Below are 17,799 nucleotides of genomic sequence, written 5' to 3' on the forward strand. Positions count from 1 at the left end.
TCATTATTAATGCAAAAAAAAGTGTCATGAGAAGTTACTAAAACATTTGCCACACAGTCCTAAGCACTCATATTGAAGGTCTTTGCTGCGTTATTACTGTCTCTAGCCATCTGTCTCCCATTCAACAGCCTGGTTGCCTATCCTGTGTGAATATATAGCACAAATCTCCATGATTTACATCTGCTGCTTTTGCCAGACTTCATAAACAGCCCATGACAGATGCTGGACAAATCAGCAGCTGGTTAGCTTCCCAGCTCTCTCTTACTGCTCTTTCTCAGCCAAAACAAGGTGGGGGAGAGATGAGAAAACTTCATTTTGTATACCTATTGCATGTACATGCTTACAGACAATCCAAAGGAAATACTGCTGAACATATAATCTTCATTACATTTGCTATCAGCCAGTTTCTTTGCTTCTCAGTTTTTGTGATAAGATTTTAATGCTAGTAATAGTCTCAGTAAGAAAAAGTCAGGAAAAGGAACCTGAAAAATATGCCAGGATAGAACCAGGAATATGTTTAAATTATTGAATGTTCTGACTATTAAAAATGGCCATTAAAAAATCAAATACACAAGTTTTCCACAGTTCTAAGTATTGAAAGAGATCAGTTCAAACTTGAAAATTGAACCAGACCCTGTTAATTTTAACAAAAAAATATTTCTACTCTCTCAATTACATGTGATCTATATGCCTACTTCTCAGCATGAGCAGTTAATAAATTTTACACGGTTTAATAGAATACTTAAAAAGTAGATGGATATTTCAACACATTTCTAAGATCAGGCTTTTATCTGCAAGAGGAGCTAGGAAGAGAAAATTTCTTAAAGTTCTTCTGTTCTGTCATTGCTGTGGTTTAAACCCAGTCAGCCACACAGTTTCTACTCCCCCTCCACCTCTTTCTTTCCTTCCCCCCTTCCCTCACCACTCCCCGAGGGATGGGGAGGAGAATTGAAAGAATGTAACTCCCATGGGTTGAGATAAGAACAGCCCAGTAACTAAGGTATAACACAAACCACTGCTGCTACCACCAATAATAATAATGATAAGAGAAATAACAAGGGAAGAGAATACGATACCACTCGCCGAAATGAGCCCAACCAAGAAGAGAGAGAGAGTGCCCTTCTGGGTAACTCCTAGTTACCTCCCTGGGCATGGTGTGCTGTGGTATGGAATACCTCTTTGGCTAGCTTGGGTCAGGTGTCCTGTCTCTGTTTCCTCCCAGCCTCCCCTCCTCCCTGGCAGAGCAAGAGACTCATAAAGTCCTTGGTCAGAGTAATCATTAGTTAGCAACAACTAAAAACATCGGTGTTATCAGCTCTGTTCCCAGGCTGAAAATCAAAAACACAGCGCTGCACCAGCTACTAAGAAGGAGAAAAATTGTCTGCTACTGCTAAACTCAGGACAGTCATCTACCATTTACTGTGCCTGTATCAATAAAAATATATTAAACAAACAAACAATAAACCCAGACTAAAGCAGAGGAGGAGGAGATGAGGCCTTATGTTTGGGGGATTTTACTGAAGTTTTTCCATAAATGATTCGTTAATCCAGCTGTTCTGATAAGATGGCAAGAGTGCAAAATGGAAACAGGCACTTTATCATTAAATCATGGTATTCTCTGAGTGGGATTATGCAGAGGAACAGTAGTAAATTTGAAAAATATAATAATATCTAAGAACCTTTACTGATAAATTAAAACCAAGAAAACTCACTTGATGAAGTGTTTCGAGTTGGACATTGAGATATAACTGGGATTACTGAAACAAACTCCACTTATTCCTATTGGATATTTCTTTCAGTAGTTCACTAGAGTTTCTATAGTGTTAAAAAGTAACATTAAAAAAAAAAAGTACTTAGAAAACTGATAAATCACAAAATTATCAGGTTAAATTATCTCTTTGGATGAATGGAGTCATCAACAAAGTCTGAGGAACAGGATGCATTATCCTGATGATCGCTGCACAGGAAAACCTTTGGATGTCTCCATTGGATTAAGTTCCACTAGCAGATAAAAGTGTTGTTATTTTAAATACTCCAGAATATCCAGCCTAGCCCCTGTCTGCCACTTGAGAAAGTCAAGGGCCTTGCATTATAGTTAGTAGTCTGACATGGAAGTCTCGGATAGTCTAAAACATCTGAAAAGAAATTGGAAGTCTAAATTTGCAGAATTGTATCACTTTCAGAAAGACAGATTTTTCTCTTTGATTATTAACAGGAGATTTACTTACTGCCTGCAGAGTGTAGCAGAAAACACTCAAACTCCATAACACTTCTGTTATTAATAGAAAAAGATTGCAGTCCCCAAGGTAACTTTGAAGCATTTTTGTAATAATTTATACAGTGCTGTATTAGTTCTTATATTATAATGATGTTTAATGGATTATAGTTATAGAATATCAATCTAATCTAAAAAGCATTATGTACGCACCCTAAACAGGCTTTCAGTACCATTATACAACAGATGTCATGATCTTTCCTGTCATTAATTGTTTAAAAGGATTAATATTTTCCCATTTGCTTCCTGTGGCCACAGTATGTGCAATTGCAACTCTTAGAATTTCTTTAATTGGGAAATAGTTGCTTTTTCCTGAATTATATATGTATGTTCTTTTAACCTATGGAAATTTTAATATAGCGTAAGAGCTGTATTTTTTAACACCCATGATAAGACCGTGTATTGGTTACCCTGGCAGTACTCCCTCTAAATGTATTCAGAATTTTAGAGTAATAGATTTTTGTGAATTACATTAGGCTCAGTGCTCAGCCAACACCCTCCAATTATCTCTCATGGATGGTGCTTTACCTTCAAATGAACTCTATGAAGCCACTAGTAAAAAGGCAGTAGAAACTTAAGGCATCAATTATCCAGCGCTATAAAGTGCTTAAATGCAACTTTAGTACCTAGATAGGTCATTTAGAACTGAAACTTAAAGCACAGCGTGCCCAATTGAAGCAAAATGTAGTATAGATTGGGAAGAAAAGGCACTACGGATGGTATGGAATGGTCAGTGATTTAGATTAGAAATAAAAGACATACTTACCAGATAAAAGACACTATGTTTCTGGCAGTTGAAGTGCCTTTTCAAAGGCAAATATTTTGGAAGACGTGAAGACACCTAAAAGCCCTATATATGGGCAGATATATAGCTACATATCACAAAACTTTAACAGAACGGAGTAATTGCGAAAGCTGGATTATTCTCATTCTCAAATTCATTAGCTCCTCTGGGTACTGCTAAGCAGTGCTAGTAAGCTTCCAGCTCTTCAGAGGAAGAGGGAGGATTTAACCACACTTGAAAAGCTACACTAGCCCTTTGTTGAAGTGACACCTTGTTCTCTGTTAACTGTAAAACAGCAATTATTCTTGTGGATATCTAAAATCATATATTCGTGTGACTGAAAATCTTGCTTGTGTATATTTTTGTGAATATACTTGGGAGCAGTGAGTTGACACAGCAGATACCTGTACTAAGTGAAAGCAGTGAAATCAGAGGGGAAAAGTAATTATCTCCATGTGAAGATAGTCACCTGCGTGTACAGGAACAGAAAATTCAAATGTGCTTTTCATGAACCTTGGTTAAAAGAGACCACTATTGCTTGAACTTTGCTTCTTCTATCAGTGGTATATTACAGATAATACAATGCACAGGGTAGTGCACTGAAAAAGAAGTATGCATTTTCTGTCCAGATAGGTCTCAGTAGGCCATCACTTTGCATTTACTATCTCTTCCTCTGCTGCACAGAATTTACTTTTGCAAAGAGATCTTCTGCATGTCTCAGACAGTAACTGGTTTTGGATCTTCAAAAATATTTTGGATGCTGGCACCATCTCAAAGTAGTTTTGGAGAAAATGTTTATGAACACACACGAATAGGTGTTGCCTGTGGTCTAATTTTAGCTAATAAAATATTTACTTAACATTTACACCAGACATCTCTGTCAGAGAAAATGAAACACTAGACGACATGCAGAAAGTACTCCTATTTTAATTTTACCTAAGCATCTGCTTTAACTGTGCGCTACAAAGTTGCCTCTTCAGAGATAGTTTTGTAATGTGGAATTCAGATTACAGAAAAACAAACAATTTTGCTGGTCAATTTTGGAAATAAGCTAACAAATTCTGTCTGTCATTATGTTCAGAAAGTCACAGGACTGCAATACCAATCCATAAAAATTCTGATTGAAAGACTTTGAGACATGAAGAAATTAACTAAACATGGTTTGACTTCTATCCCTTTAATGGCACATTTTACAGTGTTTTCAGCCTTCATGTTTTCTTCTTTCTCAAGAGGATAAGACTCCAGGCGCTAAACAATATACTCTCCTCTCAAACCTTCTTTACTTGCTAGTCTTTAATATGGGCAGAGAAAACTTTTAGTACATGCAAAAGGCCTTATGACAATATAATAGGATTAAGCTTCATTAATGTAAGAATAATATCTTTTATGTATGAATTCTTGTATTGCATTGTCAAATGCTTGCAGCTACTTTCCATTTAGTGAGCTTGTTACTAACAAGAGATTTGGAAGGAAACTGTAGAAGGATCACTCACAATAAGATGCTTACTGTCATTTGAAAGATCATTTTTGCAAGTTGTCAGAAGTACACATTTGCTTAAGAAAGAATAAAAATTGCAAGTGAATTTGACCCTGGACATAGCACAGGTCCAGGTCAGAATTGCTAACTGGAGACTCACACAGTGTGAAAGCAAGATTACTTTTTTTTTTTTTTTTAATTGTTGATTTACTAATGTAACAGCTTATCCATTTATTTCATTTGGGGAATTCCTAAAGAAATGTGACTTATGGTGTGGAATGCAGTATCTTGTAAGAGTTATAAGAATTTCACAGAATTATGTTTGCATGTGTTTGGGTGAATTGCAGCTATTGTTTGAAAATTCTTTAAAAAACTAATATGTTGTGGAGAAGGTTTTACATAGAACATTGCAGAAGATTGCTGTTTGACTGGAAACCTGTGTTTCCAAAGCCCTCCAAGTGATGCTAGTTCAGCTTTGATTTATTCACTGTAAGTGGCTTTGATCAGAACTAAAGTAGTAATAAAAATCAGAAATCAGGAATCATGATTCTATTAGTCAGAGGAAAAGGAATATTTCTGAACCTGACATTTAAATTAGGTTTTCCAGTCAGTTCAGCAATAAACGTTAATTTTTTAAGGTCTAGATACTTCAGTGATACTAGCTTTGATGACCTAGTTTCTCTCATACTCACTTCTTTTATGTTACTCTATTGGTGATGTCTATTTTAGATATTCTTGGATGGTACTAATACCATTGTATTTAAAACAAGAGGGTTTTTGAAAGTCGAATGAAACTGTCAATGACTTTAAGAATACAGGGGAAAATATTATTTCATATTCAAACACATTCAGTTTCTAAATATATAAATTAGAAATATGTTATTTAATAAATAACATTTTAAATTTAAGAAATTAGGAAAAAATGTTTTGGTGTGTTAAGCTGCTAAACAGCATTAAGTCACTGAACTCTTTGGGGATAAAGTTATAGGAAAATGAAGATTAAAAAATGGAACACCACAGTAAGAAGCATTAGATCAGAGGACTGATTTTTACAAATGGATCTTTATCTTCTTTTCCCTCAAAAAGGTTAGTAGGTGTCGTGGTTTAAACCCAACCACAAAAGTTTGTTCACTCACTCCCCCCCCCTTTTCTTTTTCTCCCTCTTTCTTTCCTTCCTCTCCCCCCCCCACCCCGGCCCTGCCCTGCCCCTCCCCGCTCCCTGAGGGATGGGGAGGAAAATCGAGAGAATGTAACTCCCACGGGTTGAGATAAGAACAGCCCAGTAACTAAGGTATAACACAAATCACTACTGCTACCACCAATGATAATATTGATAAGAGAAAATAACAAGAGAAGAGAATACGATACCACTGCCGAATGAGTTCGACCCCCCCGAAGAGAGACCGTGTCCTTCTGGCTAACTCCTAGTTCCCCCCCTGGGCATGACATACTGTGGTATGGAATACCTCTTTGGCTAGCCTAGGTCAGGTGTCATGTCTCTGCTTCCTCCCGGCCTCCCCTTGTCGCCGGCAGAGCATGAGACTCACAGAGTCCTTGGCCAGAATAAACATTACTTAGCAACAATTAAAAACAATTGGTGTTATCAGCTCTCTGCCCAGGCTGGAAGTCAAAACACAGAGCTTGCACCAGTTACTAAGAAGGAGCAAAATGGCTACTGGTAAACCCAGGACAGTAGGGAAGCCATTTGTGTAACAAGAAGTTATATATAGTTTTAACACAAAAAATAATCAAATGATAGGAGACCAAATAGAATAAAGAGAGTAACTAGCCGAGTGATAAAATTCTATAATTGACCACAGTCATATATATCAGTTAAAGCTAAAGAACACTACTAAAAAGGTTTCAAGATCTGAAGGAAATAAAGTTGAGTTAAGAACGTGTTATCTAATTTAATGTAATCTGTATATGGGGCAAAGTATATTGACAGATATAATATTTAACTACTGAGCTTAAATCCATCAGCTGGGTCAGAAAAAAATAGTCAACACAGCAGAAATCTGTCTTAGGCAAGCAGCAATATTCAAATATCTAAACATGTTTCTAGTGGTAAAAAAAAAAAAAAACCAACAACAAACCAGCTTATTGAATTTTCTCCACAATTATACATTCTGTGATATTGTCTATTAATGGCTTTCATAATATAGAGATCATGCATTACAGCATGAACCTGAATATTTTAATTTTAAGACAATCCAGGGTGACTGATCTGGCAAAATGTAGAGCTGGAGTGAGGAGAAACTCAAATAACAAGCTCCTTTATTAAAAGATAAAAAATAAATAAATAAATAAGTAGTACTAAAATGTAATTTGGATGTCCTGCTCAACTTCTGAAATAAAAACTGTGCAATCACAGAAGCTTGTGTTACCAGCATCTCTCCTAAAAATTTCTCCCCCTGTTCTAGAAAATTCAGTTTGTATATATTCTTTTTGAATATATTCTTTTTCCAGTATACCTGCATGACAGGAAAGATCATTATTTACAACCCTTTTGACCACAAAAGGGGTAGGTTGGTTTGGTCACAGGATTTGTTCAGCCTGGAGAAGGCTGAGGAGCAACCTCCTTGCAGTTTGCAGCTTCCTCAAGAGAGCAGCAGTGGGGGAGGAGCTGATCTGTCTGATGACCACTGACAGGACTTGTGGAAAGGGAATGAAGCTGCATCAGGGGAAGTTCAAATTGGACATTAGGAAAAGGTTCTTCACTGAGAGGGTGGTTAGTCACTGGAACAGGGTCTCCAGAGAAGTGATCATAGCACCCAGCCTGTCAGAGTTCAAGAGGTGTCTGGACAACACTTTTAGTCATAGGTTTCTTTGTAGGTAGTCCTATGAGGAGCAGGGAGTCGGACTCAATGATCCATATGGATACTTTCCAACTCAAGATATTGTATGATTCTATGATTCCAAACCTATAAGCATGGAAACTTTAAGTGGCCATAAATTCACATACATGGCATTTCAGTTGCTTATAAGCACTGAGATAAATAATTGGGTGTCCTGGGTTTACCAGGAGCCGTTTTGCTCCTTCTTAGTAACTGCTGCAAGCTCTGTGTTTTGACTTCCAGCCTGGGCAGAGAGCTGATAATACCGATTGTTTTTAATTGTTGCTAAGTAATGTTTATTCTGGCCAAGGACTCTGTGAGTCTCATGCTCTGCTGTGGACGAGGGAGGCCGGGAGGAAGCAGAGACAGGACACCTGACCGAAACCAGCCAAAGAGGTATTCCATACCACAGCACATCATGACCGGAGAGGGAACTGGAAGTTACCTGGAAGGGGCAGGCCCTCTCTCTTCGGGGGGGTCGAACTCGTTCGGCGGTGGTATCGTATTCTCTTGTTATTTTCTCTTATCAATATTATAATTGGCGGTAGCAGCGGTGATTTGTGTTATACCTTAGTTACTGGGCTGTTCTTATCTCAACCCGTGGGAGTTACATTCTCCTGATTTTCCTCCCCATCCCTCCGGGAGTGGGGAGGGTCGGGGAGGGGGGGTGAGTGGACGACCTGTGTGGATTGGTTTAAACTACGACATTGGGGAAGACATTTTGTCTGAGACAGCAGAGTCCCAAACATTAAAGTAAAAACTGTCAATATTTTTGAAAAGTAAATTGGAAAGGAACAGTAGTATTTACAGTAGCTTATTGCAGAAGCTTCTTTCTTTCTAATATTATGTGGGATTTATTAAGACCATCATTTGCTCCCAACAGAGAAAAACATTGTAGACAAGAAGAAAAAACAGGTGAGGTAGAGAACAGAAAATTAAGGTTACCATTTTTTTTGTGCAAACAAGTCTTTGAAACAAGCTGCACCTCACATACAGTGATTTATTAATTACTTTTTCAAATGGAGACTTGTATTAATATCGTTCTGCTGAAGCGCCTGCAATTCTGAGTTATGTGAAGCTAGACAGGAAACAAACCTTAAAGTGGCATTAGTTTTGACATGCACTAATCTGCTTGGCAAGCTTTAATAATTCTTCAATATTATACTTATTTCAATTGTGTTTCCAGAAATCAAGTACATAATGTACATTCTCTCCAAAGTTAGACCACACAAAAGAATCTAACCTTTGAAATACAATAAAGGAAAATGTATGTTTGCTTGGCAAGAAGTCCCAATAGGGCACAAATGCCAACATTTACAGATGAATCCAAATGTTCAACAGATGGTAAACTGAATAAGGTACACTTGGAACAATGTAGGGAAAAAAAGTATGTGATAGAGTGTGCAAAACACAAATGCAAAAGAGAAATATTAACAAGGTATTTTGGAACAACAGTGAACCAGTCAGCCTAAATCATGCTATTCAAGTTTCCAGCTGAACTAAATAAAAGGATTCTGCCAAAATAATTTTGTCTAAAATTTATTATACGATCTTAGATACAAAAATATGACATTCTACTGCAGGACATTCCTTTGCTGTTATTTGGGTTTGTTCTGGTGTAACCTATGTGAAAATTATTTTCTAATTAATATTTATTTCACATTCCTCCATGCACAGTGTAAAATTTATGGGATATGAAAACATAAATTATTTCCATCAATTTTTTTAAACTGAAGTGAACAAAATTGGTTTCATCATTTAGTTTCATGCATCTATGCATACACATATGATTTACAGCAGATTTTATATTTTATCAACAATGAAAAACAACTTGAAATAATAGACAAAACTGAAAATTGCTTTGCCCAAGTGTAATGCTACAGGTCCGTGTTTCCCTGTGTCTCCCTTTGGTCCTAGAAATAAATTTACGTCTTCAGCTGTAAGCTCTTTCATGTTTTTTAGTAACCATCAAATGGGTACTTTTCCTAATTTATTCTTGCAAAATTAAGGAATTTCTTAACAACAACAACAACAAAAAGAGGGGACAAGAAAAAGAAGTAGGAATATGGCATTTTTTTTAATGTCTTTTGGTTTTCAGGGTGTTTTGTTTGGTTTTTTTTTTTTTTTGTTTGTTTCTTCTGGCTCTAATTGTTTTGCCCTTCCAAAAATCTCATTATCGTGTTCTAGCAATCATGCTTAGGAATTAGGAGTGAGAATGCCTTGTAGGATAGGTTGTAAAGAGTCAAACAGCAACTATTGTCTATGCTTCCTAATGAAATGGACTTGAGTCAGGCTATAAACTTATGCATAGCTCCCCATGGCTATAATAAGCCACTAAGTAAACGCAAGCTCTGCACAGTCAGAATGCAAATAGCAGCATAACATGGCATCTAACTTTTTACCAATGACGAGAGTCTTTGAGACTCTGGGACAATTGGATTTTAGGAGGTTTGCTCTAGGTCTTTCCACAGTAGCATGAAAGTTGTCTGACTTCAGATGTAGTATGACACAAGCACTTAAATAGCTCATGTAAATCAGCATGGTGCCCTTGAAGCATGGTTATAATTTACACCCACTGTACATCTACGCAACTGACACAGACTATCTCAATATGTCATTATGGCTGGTTTTATTGTTTTCCAAATGCTGAAAATGTGCTCAGTATTTTACAAAACAAAAGTACACAGGGCTGCACTGTGAACTGCACTTTCACACATGCAACCAAATAGGTGCAAGTGAAAATACACAGATTCAGTTCAAAAGAGTAGTTTCAAATATTTCCACTTTGGCTTGAATCACTAAGCCTACCTTTCTGAAGAGAACACGGTAGTATGTGATTAGAGACTTTAATGATTATACGAAGTATGATGTAATCTGTGGTAGCAAACCCGGAAAGCCAGGTTTTGTTGCTTCAAGTGTGAACTAATGTTAAAATTAATGTCACTTCTCAGCTGTACCAGGAGGCCCCAGGCAAGTCTGAGTATTCAATCAGGTATCTCACAACTATACAGGAAATTGGCAGCCCGTATCCTTTCAAAGATAACATCTCTCTTAAAGATATAATGGAACAGGTATGTGAACAAAACAAATTCACACAGAATCTCAGGTAAGAAGGCAGTCATGACCACCTAGTTCAAACCCATGCTCAGAACAAAGTCATGTCAAGAAGCTTACTTAGAGCTCTGTCCAGTCAGGTATTTTAATATCTCTGAGGCTGGAGACTCCACAACATCTCTGAAAAATGTGTTCCAGTAAAATCTTTTTTTCTTACTTTTCAGTTAATTTTACTGTATTTTAGTTTGTGCCCATTGCCTAGATTTTTTTTTTTTTTTTATTTGGTGCCACTGACTTTAGATCTGTCTTCTTTACTCCTTTCCATATACATTGAAAAAAATCTCTCTTGACGCTTTGCTTGTTGTCCAAGTTGTTTTAATTCAGGATCCCCCATGTCTTTTCTGCAGAGCTGCTTTCTAGGAGTTTGACATAACATTATTCTTCCCCAGCAACAGAACTTGGCACTTCCTTTTGCTGAACTTCATTAAATTTCTCTCTGCCTTTTTATCCAGCTGGTTGTGGTCCATGTGAGCAGCAGCATCTTCTACAATATGTTGTACCAACCACTCCTCCCAGCTTTATATCTCATCTCTGTACTTGATGAGGATGTATTTTGTTCCACCATGCAGGTCAATTAAGAAAGATGCCAAAACAGTACTGGTCCCAGTAATGACCCCTGGGTACACCACTAGAAACTAGAGTCCATATGTTCCTCATCTCCTTATCACAAACATCTGAAACCAGTGGTTCATGCTCACTGGCAATCTACCTTGTTGTCTACTCATCTAATCCATACATACTTCAGTTTGCTTATGAGTCTGGTACTGGGACATTATAGGGATGCTGGGGAGGGACCCTTTGTCAGGGACTGTAGTGACAGGACAAGGGGTAACGGGTTAAAACTTAAACAGGGGAAGTTTAGATTGGATATAAGGAGGAAATTCTTTCCTGTTAGGGTGGTGAGGCACTGGAATGGGTTGCCCAGGGAGGCTGTGAGTGCTCCATCCCTGGCAGTGTTCAAGGCCAGGTTGGATGAAGCCTTATGTGGGATGGTTTAGTGTGAGGTGTCCCTGCCTATGGCAGGGGGGTTGGAACTAGATGATCTTGAGGTCCTTTCCAACCCTAACTATTCTATGATTCTATGACTGACAAAAGACTTACTAAAGTCAGGATAAGCAACTGCTGTCCTCTCATCCTCCAAGCAAGTCAGTTTCTTGTAGAAGGCTTCCAGGTTGGCCAGAAATTATTTCACCTTTGTAAATAATCCATGCTGACTCTTCCCAATGAGTTTCTTGTTCTTTATGTGTTTGGAAATGGTTTCCATAAACAGTTACTCCATCACCTGTCAAGAGAGCAAGCTGAAACTGGCCTGTAACTCTCTAAATCTCCTTCTGGCCAATCTCAATTACAGGAATGATAGTTGCTTTTTTTTTTTTTTTTTTTTTTTTCTGTCCTCAGAAGCTTCCTCTCATTGCCATGACCTTTCAAAGATAACCAATAGCAGTCTCACAGTAACATCAGCCAGCTCCCTCAGCACTTGCAGATCCCATGGATTTATATATGTTCAGTTTGTTTAAATGTCCTGCAATCTGATCCTCCTCCATTGAGGGTAAATCTGTCTTGTTCCAGGTTATTCCACTGGTGTCAGTGTTTGAGATTGTCTGATGATACATGGGGTACCTTGGATATATGTCTGGGAGAAGGTAATAGCTAGGCGCTAGTTATCCAAGGGCATAAAAGAATTTTACCACTATGCTATTTCATAGAATAACTTTTATAACGCTGCCTAATTGTGTGGAGTACAAACTGTGTAACAAAAGAGTGCTTGAACACCTAGCACTATAACCCCCATATAATTCCTATAAATTGAAAATACTTGCTTGGGCAGCTATCATAATCCCAGAGGTGAACAAGGAGAATTACTTTGTAACCTTGTTTCTGTCTTGGCCTGTAAAGGGCTTTACAATGTATTCACATTAAAATAGTAACTTCCAGTTGTTATTGTGTTGTCACAAGACACTTAGGCTCAGTAGATTTCAGTAGTTTTCATAGGCATCCTTGGTTTGGGAAACTTACTGAACTGAAATTCCAAATCCATTTTTCCTATCCAAATCAAGTTTTCCTATCATTAAATACGTTAAGTAGAATTTCATTCATTTGTAGGTGATGATGGGAAATTAAACTCATGCAAATATATATATATATATATAAAAGAAAGATTATATAGCTCTTAAAGAAGGTTAGTTTTGCAGAAATAATAATAAAAAAATACCTAAAATATTAATGTTTAAAGTTTTTTGGGTGGCTTGGGTTAACATTTCAATAACATCAAAGTACACTATGCTTTACATACTGTTGTGGTTTAAACAAAGTCAGCCATAAATCACGCAGTTGCTCTCTCATTCTCCCCTTTCTTGCCCTCCCCCTACACCTGGAGGGACGGAGAGGAGAATCGAAAAGAATGCAACTCCCATGGGCTGAGATAAGAACAGTTTAGTAAACTAAAGTATAACACAAATCACTACTGCTAAAACCAATAATAATAATGAGAAAGGAAATAACAAGGGAAGAGAATACAACACCTAAGCGCCAGCCGATCGTTAACTCGCCCAACTCCACCCGACCGAGCACCAACCCATACCTAGTCCAACCCTCCAGTGAACTAGCCTCTCCGGGAAACTCCCCGTTACATCCTGGGCATGACGTGCTGTGGTATGGAATACCTCTTTGGCTAGTTTGGGTCAGGTGTCCTGTCTCTGCCTCCTCCTGGCTTTCCCTCCTCCCTGGCAGAGCATGAGGCTCAGAAAGTCCTTGATCAGACTAAAACATTTGTGTTATCAGTTCTGTTCCCAGGCTGAAAGTCAAAACACAACGCTGCACCAGCTACTAAGAAGGAGAAAAATGACTGCTGCTGATGAACCCAGGACACATACAAACAGGTGTTGTGTCAGAGGGACTTGGTAAAGTTTAATAATTGTTCATCTTTTAAACTACTTTCCTAAAAGCCTATATGAATTCAATTTATTAACAACAACAACAACAACAACAACAAGTGTTTATTTGGTGTAGGTGTCCAGGGTTTGATAGTGTATTGGGGGTGAGGTGTTGAAGGGTGGCCTCTGTGAGGATGGGGGGGGGGGGTGCCTCATGCTGGACACAGCCGGTTCCACCCAACCCACTGTAGGGATTGGTTGAGCCCCTTTGCCAACGTGGTGGTCCTTCAGGGAAAACATGTTTAAGAAAGGGCAGAAAATGGCATGCAGGCGCTGAGGAGTGAATTAAAAATGTGAGAAACGCTCCTGCAGACACCAAGGTGAAAGAAAGAGGAGCTGCGCCATCTAGGTGCTGGAGCAGAGAACCCACAGAATCACAGAATCCCAAGGGTTGGAAGGGACCTCAAAAGATCATCTAGTCCAACCCCCCTGCAAGAGCAGGGTAACCTACAGTACATCACACAGGAACTTGTCCAGGCGGGCCTTGAATATCTCCAGTGTAGGAGACTCCACAACCCCCCTGGGCAACCTGTTCCAGTGCTCTGTCACTCTTACAGTAAAGAAGTTCTTCCTAATGTTAACGTGGAACTTCCTATGCTCCAGTTTACACCCATTGCCCCTTGTCCTATCACTGGATATCACTGAAAAAAGCCTAGCTCCATCATCCTGACACCTACCCTTTACATATTTGTAAACCCTGAAGCCTCTGGAGGACACCGCCTTGGAGCAGATAGATATGCCCTGAAGGAACTGTGGCTTATGAAGAGCCTATCCTGGAAGATACTTTTTCCTTCCTGTGAGAAGGACCTATGTTGGAGGAGAGCCATGTATGGGGAGGAAGGAGTGACAGAGAAGAATTGTTATGAACTGACCACAACGCCCTTCCCCATCCCTCCAGCACTGACTGGGGAAAGGGCGATAGAGGAGTCAGGAAGGAAGGAAGGAAGTTAAATATGGGAGGAAAAGGGGTATGATAGGAGTGAGACAGTTTCATGTTTTTCTTTGTTTCTCAGCATCCAACTCTATTTTAGTTGGCAATAAATGAAAATTATTTTCTCCAAACCAAGTCTGTTTTTCGTGCGATGGTAATTGGTCAACTATTTCACTGTTGGCCCATGAGAATTTCCATCTTATTTTTTCCTGTTTAGCATGAGGACTGAGAGAGCATCTGGGTGGTTGTCTAGTGTCTGACCAAGGTCAAATCATCATGAAGGGAAAATAAAATTGAAATGGGGAGATTCAAGCTGGGTGTGAGGAAGAAATCTTTTACAATGAGAGTGGTAAAAACCTGTCACAGGTTGCCCAGAGTGGTGGTGGATACACCATCCCTGCAGACATTCAAGGCCATGCTGGATGTGTTTCCGGGCAACCTGATCTAGTTGAAGATGTCTCTGCTTATTTCAGGGGTATTGGACTAAATGACCTTTGAGGGTCCCTTCCAACCCCACCTATTCTGTAATTTTGTGAATCTGTGATTCTGTGGTGTTGTAAACTCCAGTAATGTTGCACCTTAAAGAGTACAGTATAAGTTTATCTAAACTTAGTAACAAATTGTTTCTTCCAGTTTAGTTATAATTGAAGGAAGATATATGTTAGCATTCACACAACTTTTTTATCTATATAATCAATGTTTAAATGGAAAACATGAAAATATGTTTCATTATATGCCCCAAATTATTGGTTGTTTTATACTATAGGAGGATCTGGAAAGAATTATTGTGAGAGAAATTGCTAAACTACAATCTCAACAGGTCAGAGACTCAAATTCTCTGATGACCGTGAGTAAAGTAACAACATCTTTCCATATCTCATAATAAGAACATATGATTATTATTTTTTAGTACTAAACTTCTACATCTAAGTATGAAAAGAATCTTACAGATACTAAATAGAATTATTATAATGATTCCTTATGCACTGGGAACTAGTGATGATGTGACAATTTAATAGTCAGCAAGAATAAAGAGGATACATTTTGTCTGTTCTGTTCCATAGATTCTTTTGGAGCGAATTTGCAGTCCTGGACTCTTTGAGGACTGTTATACCACAGGAGTTTATAGGGCTCAATAGCTCAATTGTCTAGCTTATCTAACACTGTAAACACATCAGAAGCAGCAAACTATTAAGAAAGGCATGACTGTACCGTTTTCTTAGGTCTTCAGAAGAGACAGACAGCAAAGGCAGAATTTACAAAAAATAGTTACCCACTAGAGAACTGCATAAATAAATAAGTACGAAATAGGAAGAAAGGAAAAATCCAGATGATACACAAGTAGTAAGTAAATTTTTGTGGTTACCAACTAAAAATATTTGATACATTCATATACCAAAATTTGGGTTATATTTTACCAGGCAAAAAGATTGAAAAAAACAATATTCTTGGAAAAAAAATCTTAATTAAGCACATAATATTCTTGGGAAGAAAAAAATCTGTCATTTAACTTTCTTAGGTTTGAATATATCACCCAATAGATTTGAACCAAAATATGCTATAGGACAAACATCCTAATTAGAATAAAAGTTAATATTTTTGTCTCTAATCTGTACAACTGTGTGCAATTAATATTCAAAGTAACTAATAAAAAGAAGACAGGTTTGTAAGCAGGCGCTGAAAATATCTCGTTCCAGAATACCCAACTAACTAAAATCAAACATGTTCCTCTGGGATAAGACTGATATGAATTCCTACTCTAAATTACATTCAGGATTGTATTTAGTTCAGCTAATTTTAGGTTTATACAGCATGCCTGAACACAGGACCCTAAAATAATCTTATGTTATTTGTTAATTTGAATAATCCTTTAGACACCACTGACTGTAACAACTAAAATATTAATTCAGTTGCCCACAGTGGGCACATAGTGTCTTCTTAAATATTACAGACTGTCCTGTCCTGTCCTGTCTCTATCCCAAGCTGTATGGTGGGTTACCATAAAATTGGTCAGTCCCCTTCCTCGGTGGAATGAGGAACAGGAAAAACAATAGGAAAAACAAGAATGAAAAAGCTCATGGGAAGAGATGAGGAAACGGAGATTGCTCACTGATTATCATTACAGGTAAAAAGAGATAAATACACTTGTGATTGGTTCAGAAGTGCAAACTCACCTGTGGGGCTTAGCTGTGTCTGGAGGTGGGTCTGTTTGAATTGGTTCTTGGAGTTAGCTGGAACCGGCTGTGTCTGGCACAAGGCAGCCCTGGACTCTTCTCACAAAGGTCATCCTAGCAGCCTCTCTGCCTCCTGCTAAAACCTTGCCATCTACACCCAGTGCAAAATACTACTGCAGAAGGACAAATTTTCGCCAGATACTCAGGGTTATAAATGACAGCTCCTTTGGGATATCTTGAATACTCTAGAACATCTCAATGAGACTAAACAGTATGTAAAGATAACTGAAATAAGCCCTTCATCTCCATCAAATTTAATGGCACTGCTCACATGTAGACTTTTACATTCTAAGTCCCTAAGGTTAAGAAAAATAAACCCCATCCAGAAAGTTGCATCATTTCTCACTGCTTAATTAGAGCATTATATCAAAAAGTCAAGCAAATATCTTTGAAAACAAAACATGAACGCCTCTCACTCACCACTGCCTCACTCTTCTTTCAGAGAATAGTCACAGTTGTCTATCCAGGGCAATACAGGGAGTACATAGCTCAGGGACATTAAATCTTACATTGATAAAAGGCTCTAAGCTCTCTAGAGGAACACCTTCTACACATTCTGCTGTTTGAGCTATGACCTGGTAACCAGCGCCTGTCTCTTTATTGCTTAAACCCTAAGCTCAGGAAAAGACGTTGTAGTCAAATTATATTTAGATACACAATATTCATCAAAAACACCAGAGTACTTTCTAAATGGTGAAAACTTGTTCTTTCAGAAAATAACTGAGGAATTAATTGATGTTTTCTCTTCAACTCAGTCTTTAAAATCTCTTATCTTCACCTCTGATATTAGCTGCCTGATCTCCCTCTCCCTTCATACTGAGCGTTGTCATTTGAACTGCAGGCCTTAGGAATTTAGAAAAAAAAAAAAAAAAAGATGGAACTATGAACTGAAAGCAGTAATAAATTTCCATCGTTCTTGAGGGGGGAGTAGGAAAATAAATTCATGTTAGGAACTAGGTGCTCAAATTACCACAAATTTATGTCAATGGTTTTGACTTACTCCTTAAAGAGTCACAGGTTTGTGTTTGTTTTTTCTTTTTTTAGGGGGGGTTTCTTTGTTTGGCTGGGTGGTTGTCTTTTTTTCAGTCCAAAAAATCATACATATGATAAGGTCTAAGAAGCTATTTTAAACCACCATTATGATCTTACATAGCTTGCATGGAATTTAATCACTAGATTCCTTCCATAGGCTGAAACAAGAACTTCTAGTGATT

Source organism: Lathamus discolor, chromosome 4 (assembly GCF_037157495.1).
Source record: "Lathamus discolor isolate bLatDis1 chromosome 4, bLatDis1.hap1, whole genome shotgun sequence".
In the NCBI taxonomy this organism is placed as follows: Eukaryota; Metazoa; Chordata; class Aves; order Psittaciformes; family Psittacidae; genus Lathamus; species Lathamus discolor.